Source organism: Vidua chalybeata, chromosome 5 (assembly GCF_026979565.1).
Source record: "Vidua chalybeata isolate OUT-0048 chromosome 5, bVidCha1 merged haplotype, whole genome shotgun sequence".
Lineage (NCBI taxonomy): Eukaryota > Metazoa > Chordata > Aves > Passeriformes > Viduidae > Vidua > Vidua chalybeata.
The window spans coordinates 12750153-12768049 of record NC_071534.1 but is presented as its reverse complement, the minus strand read 5'-3'; the positions used below and the strand labels follow the sequence as shown (position 1 = coordinate 12768049).

The 17897-nt window shown below is 37.0% G+C and overlaps 1 long non-coding RNA gene across 2 annotated transcripts; it reads right to left on the bottom strand.

Moving 5' to 3' along the window:
• Nucleotides 1-14295: 14295 nt before the first annotated feature.
• LOC128788714 (uncharacterized) lies at nt 14296-17650 on the bottom strand. 2 transcript variants are annotated; one of them, XR_008431171.1, is made up of 3 exons: nt 17570-17650; nt 16471-16569; nt 14296-14374 (listed from the first exon to the last, which is right to left on the bottom strand). It is a non-coding gene; the product is annotated as an uncharacterized LOC128788714 (long non-coding RNA). The 2 variants fall into 2 exon arrangements; XR_008431172.1 differs by lacking the exon at nt 14296-14374 and adding an exon at nt 16132-16215.
• Between the last annotated feature and the right edge of the window lie 247 nt (nt 17651-17897).

Below are 17897 nucleotides of genomic sequence, written 5' to 3'. Positions count from 1 at the left end.
GAATTGGAGAAATAAAAAAGATAGAAAGTAAAAAATCTTTTTTTTAATAGTAAAGAGTCTAGGCAAATTCTGTTAAAGGGATTGATTATCTATAATGGTATTCCAAGAAGGTATGAGTTACACATATGAATTTCTAGTAAAAAACAATAGCTGAGAGAAAATAACAGCTTCTTCCTCCCCTTCCCCCTTTTTTTTTTTTTTTAATGCAGGCTAATATAGAGAAATAATTTGCTCTAAAGTGCTCTCACAGCTAAGAGAATGAATCAAACCCAACTTTATGGCAACATTTTGAATTTATTTAATTTATCAAACCTCAATTTAAGTTCTCCAGACAACCAGTAGCTAATAATTTCAAGTTGTCTAAATACTTTCAAATTTGTGGCACATCACCAGAAGGCCTCCCAAATAAAACTTCTTAATATCTCCCACAATACACACTTCCTAAAACAGGAATTTATTGTGAACTGTGTCTTAATAGGTATTTTGGATGACATCTGATGGTACGTAAAGATCAGCTTGGTGTTCACACTAAAAAAAGCTCATTACACAAAAATCTAAATCATTAATATTTTTACTGTACATAATAAAATACATACTCAATTTAGTAAATGAGCCTGACAGAATATTGCTATGGAATGCTATTAATGGCAGTCCACAGACCTGGCAATATCTCTCTGTTGCACACTAATGAAGAAGCAACTATTTTTACTACTCCTTTTATCCTAGCAGTGGTGCCTGTCGAGAGAGACCCATTCTTCATTTACCAAATGGGATATTGACAGAACAAGTGATGCCTTTCTGCTCCTTCTCCTTGGGAGCAGATCATACAAGCAGCACAGCAAGGTGGTGTCTCTTCCTTTCCATGGTCTTATGTGCCAGAGACCAGAGATCAGGCTGATCAGTGTTTCATTTTAGATACTGCATGCAAAGAGTGGCCAAATAAAAGCTGAGAAGAACCTTGCAGTCACTAGTTTAGCATTTTGGTAAAGAGCAGAAAAGGCTGAGGTAGATCTTATGAATGTGTGTGAACATCCAAGGAGGACAGTACAGAAGAGAGAGTTGGAGATTCTTCTTAGTGGTGCCCAAGTGATGACCAAAAGCAAGGGGCACAAAATGAAATACAAGCAATTTCATGTAAATATGAGAAATACTTACCACCTCAGTGAGGGTGCTCAAACACTGACTCAGATTGCCCAGAGAGGCTGTGGCATCTCCATCTCTGGATATTTAAGACCTGTCCTGGGCAACCTGTTCTATCAGATCTTGCTCTGAGCGTGGGGGTTTGGCTCCACAGTCTCCAAATGGATGTCAGGCTCAGCCATTGTGTGATTCTGTAAGCACTTTACCTTGGCTGTATTTTTGTCCTTTAGCAACACAGATTAGTTGCTAAGCAGTACTTCAGCAAATCTGTGATTCCACTAAAAAAAAAAGTTCCACACCATTAATTGAGAGCATAGTAATTCTCCCTTGCATTTACCTTCCCAGTGATCATGAATGAACTTTTCAAAAAGCAATAAAATTCCTGCAGGAATTACAGTTTAAATGGGAGGTATGGCTTAGAATATGCATCTGAAATGCAAACATTAAACAAATTATGCCACATAGATTTAAGAAATTGCAACATGAAATATATGCTTAGAAGAAATCCAAACAATGCAAATTTGGTTTTGGTTAAGGGCTTTCTTTGCAAATGAGATATCGACATTATTTATGGTTTATTATGTACTGATACCATTACAAAAACACAAGAATGCAACATCTTTCAAAATCCATGAAATCCAATCTGGGACTGCAAAGCCCCAGACTGATTATCATTCTGTCTGACTGCTGTTATTGCTATGTCAGAATAGAGATTTGGGCACCTTGCTTTGATAAATGTTTAGGAGATAAGTATCCAGTATTTGAAAATGATATAGTTGTTTACAAAGATTGCAATTAAATTGTTTTCATATCCCAGCCTTCCCCATCCAAGAGCTTTTCATCCATGGTAAACACTTTCTCTAAAGCCAGCTTTCTTCCAAACTTATGTTTTCTATTTAGACTCCTTACTCAGTCATCTTCTGTAATATTCCCAGACTGAGCTGTTCAATGTTTTCTCTGTTTCCACCAGAAGCCTTTGTCTACATGAGAAGAGTAAAACGCACAGGGCACTGTTGGGCAGATGTGTATACCTCCCATATGGACTTGGCATCTTTTTAACCTGAATGAACTAATGCTTTTCTATGCAATACCTACAGTCAGCAAGGGCTGACAACCACTCAAAGCCAGCAGTCTGGATAAGGCTATATTTGGGTGGGAAGGGACAGAGCTGTATAGAAATAAGCTATGGTGTGTCAGTAGGCCTCAAGTCCAAATGCAGCTTCAGAGACTTTGTTGCTATTTATGTCTTTCCTTTCCTTGTTTGAGCCAAATTTTCTCTCCTCCTGGTTCGAGCTTTCTTGTTGGTAGCAGCACAGCAGTAAGCTTCCTATTCTGAGTTTAGTCCACACTCTCAAGTCAAACTGCAAAAGATCAGAGCTGCCCAAATCCTTTTGTAGCCCTTTCAACCCTGCCCTGGAATATGAGCTGGTACATGTGTCCATGTGGATAGCACTCGTACTCAGAGCAAGTGGAATCTTCAGCCAAACTGTAAAACCTTTGCAAACCTCCTATAGTCATAACTAAACTGCACTTTTTTTTTAAAGGTTCATAAATGTAAGAAAAAACACTGATGTATTTTTCATTCGCAACAGAAGAGGTGTGCCCTAAAATAAAAGTCATACTTCAGTTCAACATCAAGTTCCTGCCCTTTAGAGGAAGTGCAGGAGGCTGAAAAAGAAGGAGCACAAGGATATTTAACAAGGACATGACACTTTTTCATATTCTCAGAAACAGCTAAAATAAATTTGATTATAAGTTTCCCAAAGGTTAAAACTGAAGAAATATATCTAAGATGGAAAATTTCAGTCCAAACTCAGTTACAAGCACCTGAAGACAGGATACTATAGTGACAATGACATCTGATAATGGGCAATGCTTAAAATTAAAAAGTAGTGAACTACCAATAAAAACTGCATCTATGAAATAATTGTTCCCCCATGAAATTACACCTGAATAAAAACATATTTTGAGAACACAACAGGATACTGGATGGAATAAGCAACTTTGGTCTGTGCCAAACTCTCCATACCTAAACCTGTGATGGGAATCATCCCACCTCTTTAAACATCTAAAAAAAAAAAAAATCAATTTTCCCCTCCAGGACTTTAAGAACATGGTCTAGACACAATTGAAAAAAAAATCATCTTCTGCCCTGAAAGTATAAGATAGGTTCTTTAGGTCGCACTGAGCAGAAGTCCATGCCTCATCCACAGCATGGCTGGCTTTAGCCTCAGGAGTAAAAGCTGGTTTCTGAGGCATTATGGAGTTCAAATTACTGTAACATTTTGGCAGACTAACACATATATTATGTAAATATTAGCAGGATACAGTATTTGCCTATCCACTTCTTCAGATACCCACAGAAAATTTTTCTAATCTAGGTAGGAACAAGCCATGAGAGATGAGCCATGAGTTGTGATGTTTATAGTCAGAGGACTGGACAGGTTGTGATACTCAGCTATGACAAATTTGAGATCCCAGTGTGGTACAGTTTCTTCAGAACGGTGGCATAAATTATCTACTATTATCTTTTTAAATTCTTTTGAGTGGGAAACATTTGGATGGAAATCCTTGAGTAATTACAAAGCCAGCATGACGATACAAGGCAGGGTGCATTAACCAAAGTAAATGTGGTGGGCTTGGGGGGAGCGGTGGTTGTGGCGCTGTATTGTTAAGTTTTTGGTGTTTTTCTTTCGTTCCTTCCGTATATGAGTAATTTCCAGCCCCTACATTTTGCTCTTCCATTTCAGAACGCGTCGCTCCCGATTGCAGTGCAGAGGCTGTCGAGGCGGGGCTGTTCCCGGCCGGCGGCGCTGCTCTCCCGGGATCGCGGGGATGGAGGCGGAAGGCGGGGAGGGAAGGGGAAGGCGATGGCTCCCGGTGCCCCTGCCCGCTCCTGAGCGAGCCTCGCTCGCTGCTCGCTGCCTCCGCCGCACCGCCAGCCGCGGGGCTGCCCGGCAGCGGCAGCGCTCCGCTGCGCGCAGGGAGCTGCCAAACAGGGCGGCAGCGGCGTTCCGTCACTGTCACTTGGACGCGTATTTGTCACCACGAGAGTGGCAGGCCCTTTGCAGCAAAAAAAACAGGTTTTATTTGTAATTGTAGCTTTTTTGTCAGATCCAGGCTTTCATTCCTGGCACTGAAATCCGTCTCTGTTCAGCAGAGCTTTTAACACCAAGCCATTGCAGCCTGAAAGGAACGGATTAAATTCAAAATACCCTTTCAATTTCCCAAACAAATGGCACCTGGGCACTCAGGCATTATACTATTTGGGCAGGGAAGGGACAGTAATTTTTGGACAAGTCTTAAATAGTTGAATAGCATTAATGGTTAAGAAACAAAATGATTCAAGAAAGCATGAATAATCAGCCCTCAGCCGTGTAAACCCTGAATTTCAATGTCCACTCCAGTCCTGTCATTCTGAATGGTGATAAATGAGTTGCCAAACAAATTTAAACTTTGATTTTTCTACAGACAAAACAGCAGTCTTTTACTGGGGCTTCTGGATATGCCAGAGTGTTTAATCCATTCCTAAACAGTTTGGAAAACTCTGGATGCACACTGCAAAATAAATAAAAATATCTGTGTATCCAGGAGTCATCCCAGATCTTGTTTCAGGTGGGGAGTAATCTTAACTGTTACTGAGAAGCAAGAACTGAAAAACAAGAGAAAAGGCTGGTTTCAGCCCCAAAAGAGGATTGAGAGTTGAGAGTGGGAGCAGAAAAATTTGAAGCCAGTAAAATTTCCTGGGAAGTGAAAAGCATCAACCCCCTGAATCTCACTGCTGGTGGGAGTAGTACAGGCTTTCCATCTGCTCATCTCTAGTATGCAGAGCTAGTCAGAGAGCCCAACAGAGCATTTTCACAGAGAGCAAAACACAGTTTGTCAAAATTAAAGCATAGTTCAGGTTCACAATGAAAAATTGTCACTGTTTAGAAAAGAACAACAGTGATAGAAGGGAGATTCTGCTAAATACAAAATGGAACATGTTATGATTTTATTTCCAAATAATTTTTCATTTCTATTAGCATAAGTTTTAAGAAACTGAATTATTTATAAATTATAAGACCAGGATCAAGTTACATCATACACCCCAAAATATCGCTAAAAATTACCATTATATTCTGCTGCCATGTTATCTGGATATGCCACAAAGGGTGCATAAGAGCTACTTTAAAAATGTTTTGGAGACTTAAAAAAGCCCTCCACACATTGATTTTTTAAATGTCATTATTTCTATAGAATAGTGCTTGAGAGGATGAAACCATCCTGAATTCATTAAGTACACTGATTATTTTATGCCCACAGCCCAAAAAAAGAAATAACTTGATTAGAAATATGCCAATAGCTTGTGCAATATGCCACTGAATTTGGCAGTTTGATTTAAAAAAAACAGTTTTACCATTCTAGGGCTGAATTTTCTCCTTTTTATCCTCAGTAAAATAAAGGTTAGAGATACCTTGTGCTTAAATGTAAAAGAAAACCTACTTAAAATAGATTATCTGAGGAGACCGAGGCAAATCAAAATATTTCAGAAATAGGGGGTGTAACTTTCAGAAAAAGGGGGTGCTTGGCCAGAAAATGTCTGAGATCACAGAAGATTCATTAGAGCTTCATGCACTGGAAGAGAAAAATAATAAACTTTTCTCAGAAGTCTTTGTCTTCATAATATTGCTTCTTTCTTAGAAAGAACTAAGCTTACAAAGACTTTTTAAAGGCTAGCAAATTGTCCTGTTTGCTGTACGTTTGTGGCATAATGGAAGATGCAACAAAATTATTCTACTATTCCTGTGACTTTATGGGAAGGAAGACCCTCTAACAGCCTGGGGAGCTGAACTGCCTGGCTATATTTTATCTTCTCTCCCTGCCCTCAGCACCCAGCCTATGACAGCAGGCAGCTGAGTAGTTTGCTAGATAAATTACAAAAATCCAAAACACATCAAGCTTAATTTTCAGGCTATGTTACTAAGAGCGGCATTTATATCAGTGGAACTTTATAGAGATATAAGTCATCCATATTATTTAAAATGCATGCAGATTTGTCTTGATCTTTCCACCAGTTTTTTCTGCAGTCTTGCCTAATTATCAAAGTGATGTCTTGCCCCTAGAGAGAAAGTAATTTGATGTATTTTTCTAGTTGCTGCAGTAGCTGAGTCATAATACATGGTTTGTGAAATTACATCCTTTCTTTGGTGATGGCAATAAGATAGAGGGAGCTGCATGAATTAGTATATACGTAGGAGAGTTTCAGAGAAGATAAAGATTTTGGCAAGGTAAAGTCTACTTTTAATCCACAGAAGTATCTCTACAGTAGAAAAGAGGACTAAAAAACCCACTGGCAAACTGCTGGTTTTGGCAGAACATTTCTCCTGGAACCGTGCTTTGGTGTGATTTGTCTCTAAAAAAACCCTTAGATATTATATTAAAGTAACTTTAAAGTACTTCTTGTACATTTTTACATCCCTAAGCACATAATTTCAGAGAATCATGTTTTAAAAACCTCAGACTATTTTAAGAAGAAGATGGCTAATTAGAACAGACATGTCCAGAAATTACATAACTGCAGTAATGTACTGAAGAAAAAAAAAAATTCAAGGCGAATTTTTTTCCTGTTTTTTCAGCAATTAATCTTTTAAATAAATGCCTATACTGATTAAGATAGCTATCTTGGCCAAATAATTAATTAAGAAAGCAATCAAACAGAAGGCATACGTGAACAGAGTCCTGTGACTGGAGGGCTTTTTAATGCTGCACATGTTCCTACCAGTCAGCATTTCCTTTGAAAGGCTGGAACAGCCTTGTTTGCTCTTCAGTGACAGATTAAGCACAGATGGCAATTCAACAGTCTTGCCTGCACATGTTGGCCCAGAGAACGTGACCTGCATCTGTTTAAGCAAGAGACTAATGTGTTTGCTCAAGACACCAGCAGGCATTGCTGAGTAATCCTTGGCTTCACATGGCAGCCTTCCTTGCCTCCGAGACTTCTTCAGTGTGGAAGAGCAGGTGTTCATATGTGCTTGCTGTAGGTTGAATTATGGTTTTCTGGAACATGGCTGAAATTTCTATTTTGAGAGGGTTTTTTGTAGAGAATGTGGAAATTAGCATATTATATTTTAGAGAAAAGTTAGTGGATGCTATGCCACAAAAATCTTGTTCTTAATATGTAATCATATTAATCATGACAGTAGGCTATGATTCAAATGTGCTTTTTGAATAGAAATCAAATATTTGTTGCAAGTTTAAGAAAATTTACTCTGTATGTGTACAGCATGATTTGCAGACCAATATTTTTATGAAGTAAACACAAGATTTACATATAGCAAATTTGTCATCAAATAAGCAAACAAAACCCCTTTAAAGTTTCCTTATTGTATAAATTTATATACAACACTGGATAAAACTTATCACATATTTAGTCCTTTGTTCAGAAACTGGTAAGATATCATCAACATGGAAACTAAGGACTTTGTGGATTTTCTGGAAAGAACTCTAATGTACAATCACAGAGATATCAGATAAGGCTGAGATCCCCATGGCCAATGTTGGCGTCATTTGTTAGCTTGGGATTTTTTTTTTTTTTTTTTTTTTTTTTTTTGTGAAATCTTAATGAAATCTTTACCTGGTGTGTAATATTTTAACAATTACTGTTAAAAAATAAAAGTGCAGTCACATTTTGAAGAGTTGATCAAACTTCACATTAGTGGAAGTTCTATCTGGTTGTCACAGGTACTTTTTTACAAAATCAGTTTTATTTGTCCTTTTTTCCACTGTGATAATATTGCATTAGAACAGGATGTGATCACAAAATGTACATTTTGGGGGTTATGGCGGAAAGGCTGAGGACTGCATCACAGCAATAAGGAGAAAATATTCATAATGTAGGGACAATTGTACATTTTAGACATTTTTGTTATCAAATTATATACATTGCTTTCAAGGAAAAGAAATGTCATGGTTTTCACACAATTCAGTTGGCATGACCTACAATTCAGCAGTTAATTTTAATACTTAAATACTTAATATACTTAATATACTTAATATTTAAAATACATTCATAAAACTCTTTAAAATCACAAATAGAATTAACTTAAAGTTCAGTCTTAAGAAACTTATAATGCAACAGGGTTTTGCAACCCATCCAGCTCTTTTTGCTATACTTTTTCACTAGTTCACAAGGAGGACATATAAATTCTACAATTTTTAGTTACTAAGAACACGAGATTTTGGAGTTAGAATATTAAAAAATTTCTTGATACAAAATTCCTGAAATACATCTTTGCACTCTAATGAATATCTCAGTACACTATACTCCTAAAAAGCTAAATATTACTCTTTTTTTGTCCATTTTCAGCACTAACACCTTGGATTTCATGAAAAATCAATATTGTTTTTCTTCCAGAGATAGTAGTTGAACCTTGTAATATTTTTTTCTCCTGAAATCAATCTCTGGAGCCAAATGACAAGACCCAATCAAGAAAGAAAATCTTTGATCAGTTTTTCTACTTTCCCTGGAAGGCATTCTTGAGGAAAAAAATTATAAAAGTCTGTCATTCATTTTTTACATGTAACTTGCTTTTCAATAAAGTGTCAGAAAATTAAAACTTTGAATCTTTAGATCACATCATTGATTAACTTGTTTTAAAAGAAATACAAGTAAGAATCACTGAAAGTGTCTACAGTGTCCCTGTCTTAATGAATCAGGCAGTCTTCACCTAATAAAGGCTGTTACTTGGAAGAGTTGGAACAGGTGGCTGGTTTTTTTAAATTTTTTTTTTCATAAAGGCAAAAATAAAGAATAAATCAGGTCACGTGCAAATCTTTTTCCCTTTAAGTGAGATTTTGTGAACTGAAGCCACTGAGTTAACAAAGCTATTAAAGCCTGTATTCCATTCCACTCCAAGGAGTTTAATTTACTTCTTCATTACCTTAAAAGAAAACTGTGTTATACATTATGTGACAAATAACACTTACTCTAGCAAATGATTTTTGCAAATGTGGCATATACATTAGCAATGTGTGTATCAGGCATATTGTTTGCTAATGCAACTATCATTCCAATCAACTCAGTGTTGCCAGAAGTTCGTATTTCACCTGGGTTATTCGTAGCCCATGTCACACTGAATACACTGATTAGAGTTTTAACAAAGACAGCTATTTCTCTAATTATCAGATCAAGTTCACTGAAACACAAAAAAAACAACACACAGCATTGACCATAAGTACCATAAGTGGTTTTTTTTGGTTGGTTGGTTGGTTGGTTGGTTGGTTTTTTGGTTGGTTTGTTTGTTTGTTTGTTTGTTTTTTTGTCATGAACAAGAATAAAATATTTTCCAGAATGAGAAGGTCATCAAAAGTAGTCAGTGTGGCTTCACCAAAGTGAGGTCATGGATGGATGAGCACACAGTGAGGCAGATTGAAAACTGGATGAATGGCTGGCCCCAGAGATGATGGACAGTGCCATAAAATCTAGCTGGAGGCCAGTGTAGTACTCAAGGATCAGTACTGGAGCCATTCCTGTTTAATATTCTTCATTAATGATCTGGATGACGGGGCAGAGTGCAACTTTTCAAATGCCAAATTGAGAGGAAAGGCTGATAGGCCAGAGGGTTGTGCTGCCATCTGGAGTAACCATGACAGACTGGTGAAATATGTGGATTTCTTCTCTCTCACAGCTTCTATAGGTCAGGGTCACCCCAAGAAAGATCTGAAAAGAGTCCTTGCTTCCCTAGCCCAAATGTCGCTAAGAAGGAGTTTGGAATGTGTCCAGTTGTGTTTTCAAGGTTGTTTATTTCTTCTTATCTATAATAGTTTCTCTCTGACCTGCCAAGGTCCTCTCAGCAAAGCAGCCATGGCATTCTGCTTGCCCTCTTGGGCGGTATTTACTTTTTATATCAAAAGTTACGTATACTATGTTTACAATTTATTACCAATACCTAACATTTATGTTGGATAGTGTGTCCAACTACCTTAAACCAATAGAAAAGTGTCACTATCACACCGAGACATGGAGGACAAGAAGAACAAGAAGAACAAGAAGAAGGTTGGGGCACACCCAAATCCCTCCATCTTGTCCCCAGAACCCCTTATCTTTAAAACCCCAAAATTCTATTTTTCCACCCTGTGTTAGTTTAAATATCACACTACTAAAACCCTTGTGACTTGTTTGTAATTCCTCATACAGAGTTGGCAGTTTTCCACAGGCTAAAACTGAAGCCACAGATGTTTTTGACTTCTTGCCAGGGTCTCTGAGACCCCTGCTAGGGTCTTGAGACAGCCAGAGCAGCCAGAGGGATGTCCTAGACTCCGACAAAATGGGCTGCAAAGATCTTCATGAAGTTCAGCTAAGGGAATTGTGAAGGCCTGCACCTAGGGAAGAACCAGCCCAGGTACCCAAATGTGCCCTGAGCCACACAGCAAAAAAGTAGCTTGGCAGAAAATGACCTGGGGGTCCCGGTGGACACGACATGGCATATGAGCCAGCTGTCCTTCCCCTTTATTCAGTGCTGTGAAGCCATCTCAAAAGCACTGGGTCCTGTTCTGGGCTTCTCAGTACAGGACAGACATGGACATCCTGGAGAGAGTTCAATGAAGACCCACAAGAATGATTAGGGGACTAGAGCATCCAGCATATGAGGAAAGGCTGAGAGAGCTGGGACTTTTCATCCTGGAGAAGAGAAGGTTTTGGAGAGATCTTATCAGCATATATAAAAAATGAAGGGGGGTAACTGGAAGGAGACGTAAGCTCACTCATTTCCGTAGTGCTGTGATAGCACCAGAGGCAATAGTCACAAACTGAAACTCAGGAGATTTCCTGAACATCAGGAAACACTTTTTTACTGTGAGGTTGACAGAGCACTGGCACAAGTTGCCCAAGGAGATAGTGAGGACTTTTACGTCGGAGATATTTAAAAGCCATCTAGATATGGTCCTGGGCAAATGGCTTTAGGTGTCCTTCTTAAGAAGGAGTTGGGCACAAGATGACCTCCAGAGATTCCTTCCAGCTTCCCATTCTGTTACCCTGATTTTGTGACAGACATTCTCTGCTTAACATTCAGCCTTGCTCAAATTTCTGCAGAAGTGCAAATATACACACTTAAAATACACAGGAGAGAAAAAAGAAAATCCAGGTGGGGATTGTTGACAGATATCTACTAAACACACAAACTGAAAGTGCAGCAAGTTTTAATTACTTTACTTCAGGAGAACAGAAATAGACATTGCTAAGTATGTTATCCTTCCAAATAAGTACAACTTGAAAAATAAAGTATTAAAAAACTTTTTGAAAGATAATCCAAACCAATCAAATGAGGAGGTATATGAGGATGAAAAAAGTAATCCATGTGAAAAAAATTATAGATTAAATTCCTGAAATCATTGGATATTTTAAAAGGAAGATTCATATTAGGCATCTTCTGTTTCTTTTCAGTTTAGGGCTACAGAGAGAAGTGGATCACAGCAGTGCTATCCTGACTTTGCTGAAGTAACTGAAAATTGGATATTTTCCAAGATCTTTCCTTCAAAACTCGGTTCTCTCTATAGTTTTGATCCTCACCTGCAGCATTATTCTACAATATTTAGTCTTGCACCTCTAGGTAGGGTGGCAATCTTGCTCATTTTCTTTAAAGATATATCTGAAACATCTGCTGGTGTACTTGTCTTATTGCATCCAAATGTGTCTTCAGCCACAGCATAGAAACACTCAGGATTTTACACATTTCTATATGTTGCTAGAGAAACATATAAGCTGTGTCTCTAGTAATAAACTGAAAAGTATGAAGATATATTTCCTGGCCCTGAAGTAATCAGCATAGAACTCTAAATTGTTAGAATAGGTGCTGTGTTGATTTGGCCCAAGTCACTGTTCAGGACTCAGCACGGGTTGAGTATTACTCTCATTAGGCAGCTCCAAGGCTGTTCTGGTCAGAAGATAAGAGTTTAATACCACAGATGATGGTCCCCAATACTACAGCTCGTTAGTCTAGATGATTACTAATGTCTATAGTCTTTTGATAGCTGTAGTCTGAAAGCCTCAGACATAGCCTGAAAGCCAGTCAATCCTCAAACCCTTTGTCAGTTATTTTCCTCTTCTCTTGGTCACAGAAAAAACAGAATTAGGCAAATTGCACGACAGCCAAAAATTACCAAATACAGGCTCAGAGAGATCATCACAAGAATCTCATGCAACCTTTTATTTACTCCTCCTTAAAGGAAGCAGAACATTTTTGCATGACTGTCTCAAAAAATCACCACGGAGCTTCAAGATGAATAACTATGTAAAACAACATAGCTAAAATATATTTTAAAGATTAAGACACCTAAATTTTATGCTCACACTCTTATCTAAGATCACAATAGAATGTAGATTTCTCCAGTGTAATGACAGTCTACATACCTTGCTCAGTGTAGGTCTGAAATTCTACTTAGAGACCCCTGCATTACATGCCATATCTACAAATTGAATCTGATTTCTTCCTCTATCACTATAAGTCCAAACTAAATTCTAAAACTAATTTGGGGTTGATTTGTTGAGGTTTTTCTTTTCCTTTTGATACAATGGAGATACAACCATTTTTGTTTATTGACTAAAATAGCTAAATTGCATCTGAGCAACCACTAAAAAGTGTATTTACGAATGAAAGCTCAAACGAAAGGAAGCTAAAAATAAAGGTCTTTAATATGGCAATCAGTGATGATTTTGTCATCCTCCCATTTAAAATTCTAGTTATTTTAAGGTTTTATTTTGGTTTTGATTTCTGTTCATAGATACTCTGTCAACATTTTAGAGCATCTCAACTGGTCTTGCTGATATAGATCAAGTCTGACAGAGAACATTTGATTTTTGCTCTCATCATTAAAATACTTTCCTCCTTTTTCTTGTTACTCTGAAGTATTGATCTGTGACATAGATAGGGCTTATAACATCTTAAATACCTTAGAAACAGTGAATATTAGTAATTCATTAGTTCCACTATATCTTCAGAGAGGTTGGAAGTGTCTTGACAGATAATTCACATGATATTGTGCCATAGATTTTTCTTACTGCATCTTCCTACATTAAAGAATTCGATGATTTATTAACTACCACTGGAACCTAACCCAATGCAGTTTGACAAACAGTAGCAAGGACAGTGAACTGGACTATACACATGTAATTATAGAAAAATAACTACTTTTTCTTTGACAAGATGCTTTCAAATTCTCGCAAAAAAACAAATAAAGAATGTGTATGCTAAGAAAGGAAAATGAGCAATGAAATGGCTGTAAAAGCATCCATCTCGATAGCTCTTCTGCAGTAAGATTCATAGGGTTTTTTTAAGAGAAATCCTATAAAGCTGCCATAAAAAAGATAAGTGCTACAGAAGAGGTTTATCATATACATAATTTGATGGTTTGATAGTCCTGAGATTGAAGAATTAATGTTAACACAAGAAAAGGCAGCATGCTGCTTTTATTATGAAAACAAAATAATTACTATTGACAAGGTTTAATTTGATAAATATTATGTATGCTATAAAACCTAGAAGTACAATTGACTATTTTAATGTCATTCCTTTTTCTTTAGAATCAAATTAATTCAGCTTTGATATGAAGAGTTTTCTAAAAACAAGTTTATTTTCCAGGCATGTCAATGAAATGGTTTTAAAACTGACAGGAGACAGATGAAGAGAAGACAGGCATCAACAGTACTTCACTGTGATTAAATATAATGTAATTAAATCTATGATTGTAAATAATAAAAGCATTTACATGAATCTCTGATGTTTCTTTTTAGAGTTCACAGCAATTGATTGAGCTTTTAAGCCTGTCAAGAAGGAGAGGTATTTTCTATAGTGGCCCAGGAATCATAGCATGCGCTCTTAGTCAAGAGCATTGAAAGTTTCCATGTACTGCTTCCAAAATTGTGTCACCAATGTAATCTCTTCCAGCCCTCAGTCACAGAGCTGCCTCCTTCTCTGACTCTGCACACAAGTTGGAATTCACTGCTGTAGCATATCTGCCATATACTCCTGTTGTAGTTAGAAGATTAGACTTTCCAGAAAACTGCTAAAAATGAAATAATTTTTAATATTGCACTGTTGGGTTGAATAAGACTGAACGGCAGTCCCAAGCCTACAGATACAGAATCTAAATTCTGATTTATTTCATTACAGATTTCTCCAGAAGGTCTGTGAGAAGTCGAAAACATCATCCTTAGTCTGTGCATAAGAAGAACACCCTTAGGTGACTGTGTTCTGTCCTATTAATGATTAAAAAGAAAGAAAACCAGAAGAGTTCATCATTTTTCACCAGCACAAAATGTAACTGTCAGCAATTTAAGACACATTTTGTGATCTATAGAGCATCTCTGCCCCATACTTTACAGACTGTGATATCCTATGTTGCTTTACTGAGAAAATCATGCCTCACCACAATCCCTGACTACATGTAAGAATGGTGTTTAAATGTCACAAATGTCAAGCGGTTTTCTTCAGAGGATAATGGATTTGGTCCTTGCTATTTTGAGGAATACTTGTTGTCATCTTGATATGTATCATGATTAGAGAAAGGAAATTAAGCTAAAGCAGAACTGATAGTTTGCTTAATACATAGATTTATACTTCCCATAAACCAAACAAGAGGAGACACTTTCAGCTTAGATATAGAGGGAGAAACTGAATAGCCTAAGAACTTTGAAAATCATCTCTTTTATGATCCGCTGTACTTTTAAACAAGCATGTACTTCTAGTAAACAGGCAGCAATTCTCCAGCAGCACTGGGAAACTTCTTTGACAGACTCAAATTCCAACTCAAACTCCCAGTTCAGGGTCATTACCCTGAGTTTCTAACCCGTACTTTTTTTTTTGCTACACAAAAGGCTTTGAGAGTAGTTGATACTCCTAGTTGGTGATGATGATTTTTAAATGTCGTGTAGCCAAACTAAAATGATTTCTCTTAGTATCCAAAGTGTTACCTTTTTTCACCCTTTCACTCACATTTTCAATTGTAAATGAAAAAACTTCAGAAGCAACTCATTCCAAAGATAACAACAACAACAAAAAGGTTACAACATTGTCAAAATTTTCCATCATCCAATTCTTTTTTAGCTGATCCTGAAATAGAGGGATGTTCACCATCTGAGAAGGCAACATTCTGCCAGACATAGACCTTATAGTTTTCACCCTGTGTGATAGAGAGGATATAGCTATTTCCTTTTCCGAACCATTCCCCAAACTGAATAGAAATATGCAAAGAATTAAATTTAATGTCTGACAGATTTACTGTGGAATTTAGAAATATGTTTTGTAGAAATGTCACAAATAAATGAGTTCTTAGCCTTTTTAATTTTTTCTAGTAATAGATGAAATAACACAGGGACATTTCAGTACACTTAGGTGGTGCATGGTTTTTCAAAAGTACTCTAATTTTTCTGACTTTCTACATTCAGCTGTAGGGCTTTTTGTTCTAGACTTTTTTGGTGATAACTATGAAGTACAGTAGCACATCTCCTGTCCTGAGATCTGTCCACAAATCCTGGTCTACTCTCTTGTCCACAAATCCTAGTCTACTTTCTTGAGATCCTGGTTGTCAGACACTATAAAATTCAGCCATAAAAGAGAGTTTGTATATCTGGGAGTTAATCTCATATTTCCAATAATTTGTGTATGTTCTTCTCTAAAGCTTTTCATTTCTGCATGACTTTCTTGTAGCATACTAAATGAGGGTACCATGGTAGTAGCTGTGGCTTCTAGCTAATAAGATGATTAATTTTATTATCTGTAGTAATTAATTAGAATCGGTCAAGGCAATCAAAAAATAAATTGAAAGAACTGAGTTAATCAGGCTAAAATTTAAAACATCTGCAGAAGATTTTTTTTCCAATGTAGAAGCTAGCTTCGATGAAAGTGCTATAAAGTGGCATAGGTGAACTAAATACAACTTTTCAGAGAATTTAAAAAATTAGTTTTTAGTATAAAACCTGAAATACAAAAGGAAAATCTTGTAACAATAATATGTAAGACTTTTATTCATAAAGATACATTTCCAGTTCAATCAATTCCTTCCTCATTGAGAAGTGTTTTTCCTGATCAGTATATGCATCTGAAATAAATGAGATCAATAGGAGATTTGCCAAGGCTTGGATTTCACTCTAATGCTTTGCATGTAAGAAGGTGACTTTTTCAAAATAGAAGTCTTGGCTACTAGGTCTGATGATCCTTAGACTTAGATTTAAATTTTTGCTTGCATACTAACTGAAAGAAAGGTAGATTAGACTTTCAGTTTCTGTATTCCTACTGCATTTGAGAAAGTACAAGAGGCTGACTTGGTATTTTTATGAAGTGGGAAATTACTTACCTTGTAAAAAAATATTTTTTGGTACAGGAGCAGTTCTATATGTTATTTTACAGTAATTTATTTATTAGAGATCACTCTTCATAGCTGCTCAAAGTGGACCTGGACAATAGATTCATAAACACATTTTTTAGTCTGTTTTTTCTTCTCATGGAAGAGACTCAAGGACTCAAAGTGCTCTATTTCTGTTCCAGCTTGGAGAGCCGTATATAGTTTCATTATCACTCTTGCATTAGAGGAGTTCTTTATGGATCTTCTGATCTTTCTTTCCCACTGTCCTAATTTCCTTTCAAGCAACATATAAATACTTCAGGTTCTCAGTATTTTAAGCTATTATAGAAATCATGGAGGTAGAGGGGGAAAGGAGGTAGAGGGGGAAAGACAGTAACTCCATAGCAGGAGAGCTTGTTGTGACACAAGAGGCTTGACCACCAGACACAGCTAATACCCACATGAGGCACTTCTGACAGAGCAGGCATCCTGCCTGCCATAATCTCTGCTAATTCATTGTAACTCAGGAATTTATAGTATTTACATGTAAATTTACATAAATTTACATTTACAATTTATAGTATATACATGGCAAGCAGTTATATAGCTCTGAGATTCTTCTCTGCAAGGACACCACACCTTTTCTGAAAGTCTGCAGTGTCCTCTGCTGCACTTTCTGCTACTGATTTTATTGTGAAAACTCTGTGTTAAATATGAAGAAGCTTTGCTTTCCTTGGTTTGTTTTCTACTTTCCATGACTGACAGTCTCCGTTTCTAAAGCTTTCTTTAATGTGTACCACAGAAATCACTTCTGAGGAACCAGTGGTTGTTTTTTTTTTACCTGGAATAGAGTTTTTGAACAGCTATTTCTAATAATCTGTTTGCTCACAGCAGAGGTTAATTAAACCCTTCATTTATACTTTCTGGGTGGCTGCATAACTCAGGGATGTTTATACTCTATCACAAGTTCCATGTGTGCCTCATGAGTCTCTGTGGTTTCCTAATTTCCAGTTAATAGACATTCCCACAGATGTCTTGTTCATTCCTTAAGACACTGTGTTCAAAAATCACTGTACTTCAGTCAGAAAAGCTAACATTTTGTGAACAGGACCTTACTGTCTTTTTGGATGTAGATGATTAGATACACCAAGGTTGAAAGGATAAATAAAAGCCATGCTAAGGCACAAAGCACATGGAATTTTGCACTGGTACACCAGTGCTGGTATGTCACAGAGTTGCACCTAGTCAGTGACGTTCTGTTGCTTGTGTACTGTGGTCAGAGATAGTTTAGAGCTACTGTTGCAAACCAGTTGTGGGGCATTGTTAGGAGTGGTGATCTAAGGGATGGACCATTTGTGGACTTGCTGTCATACTGCACTGTCTGCATGTGAGGTTTCTGAGAGAGTGAAAATAGAACTCCACTAATTCATAACTCTGGT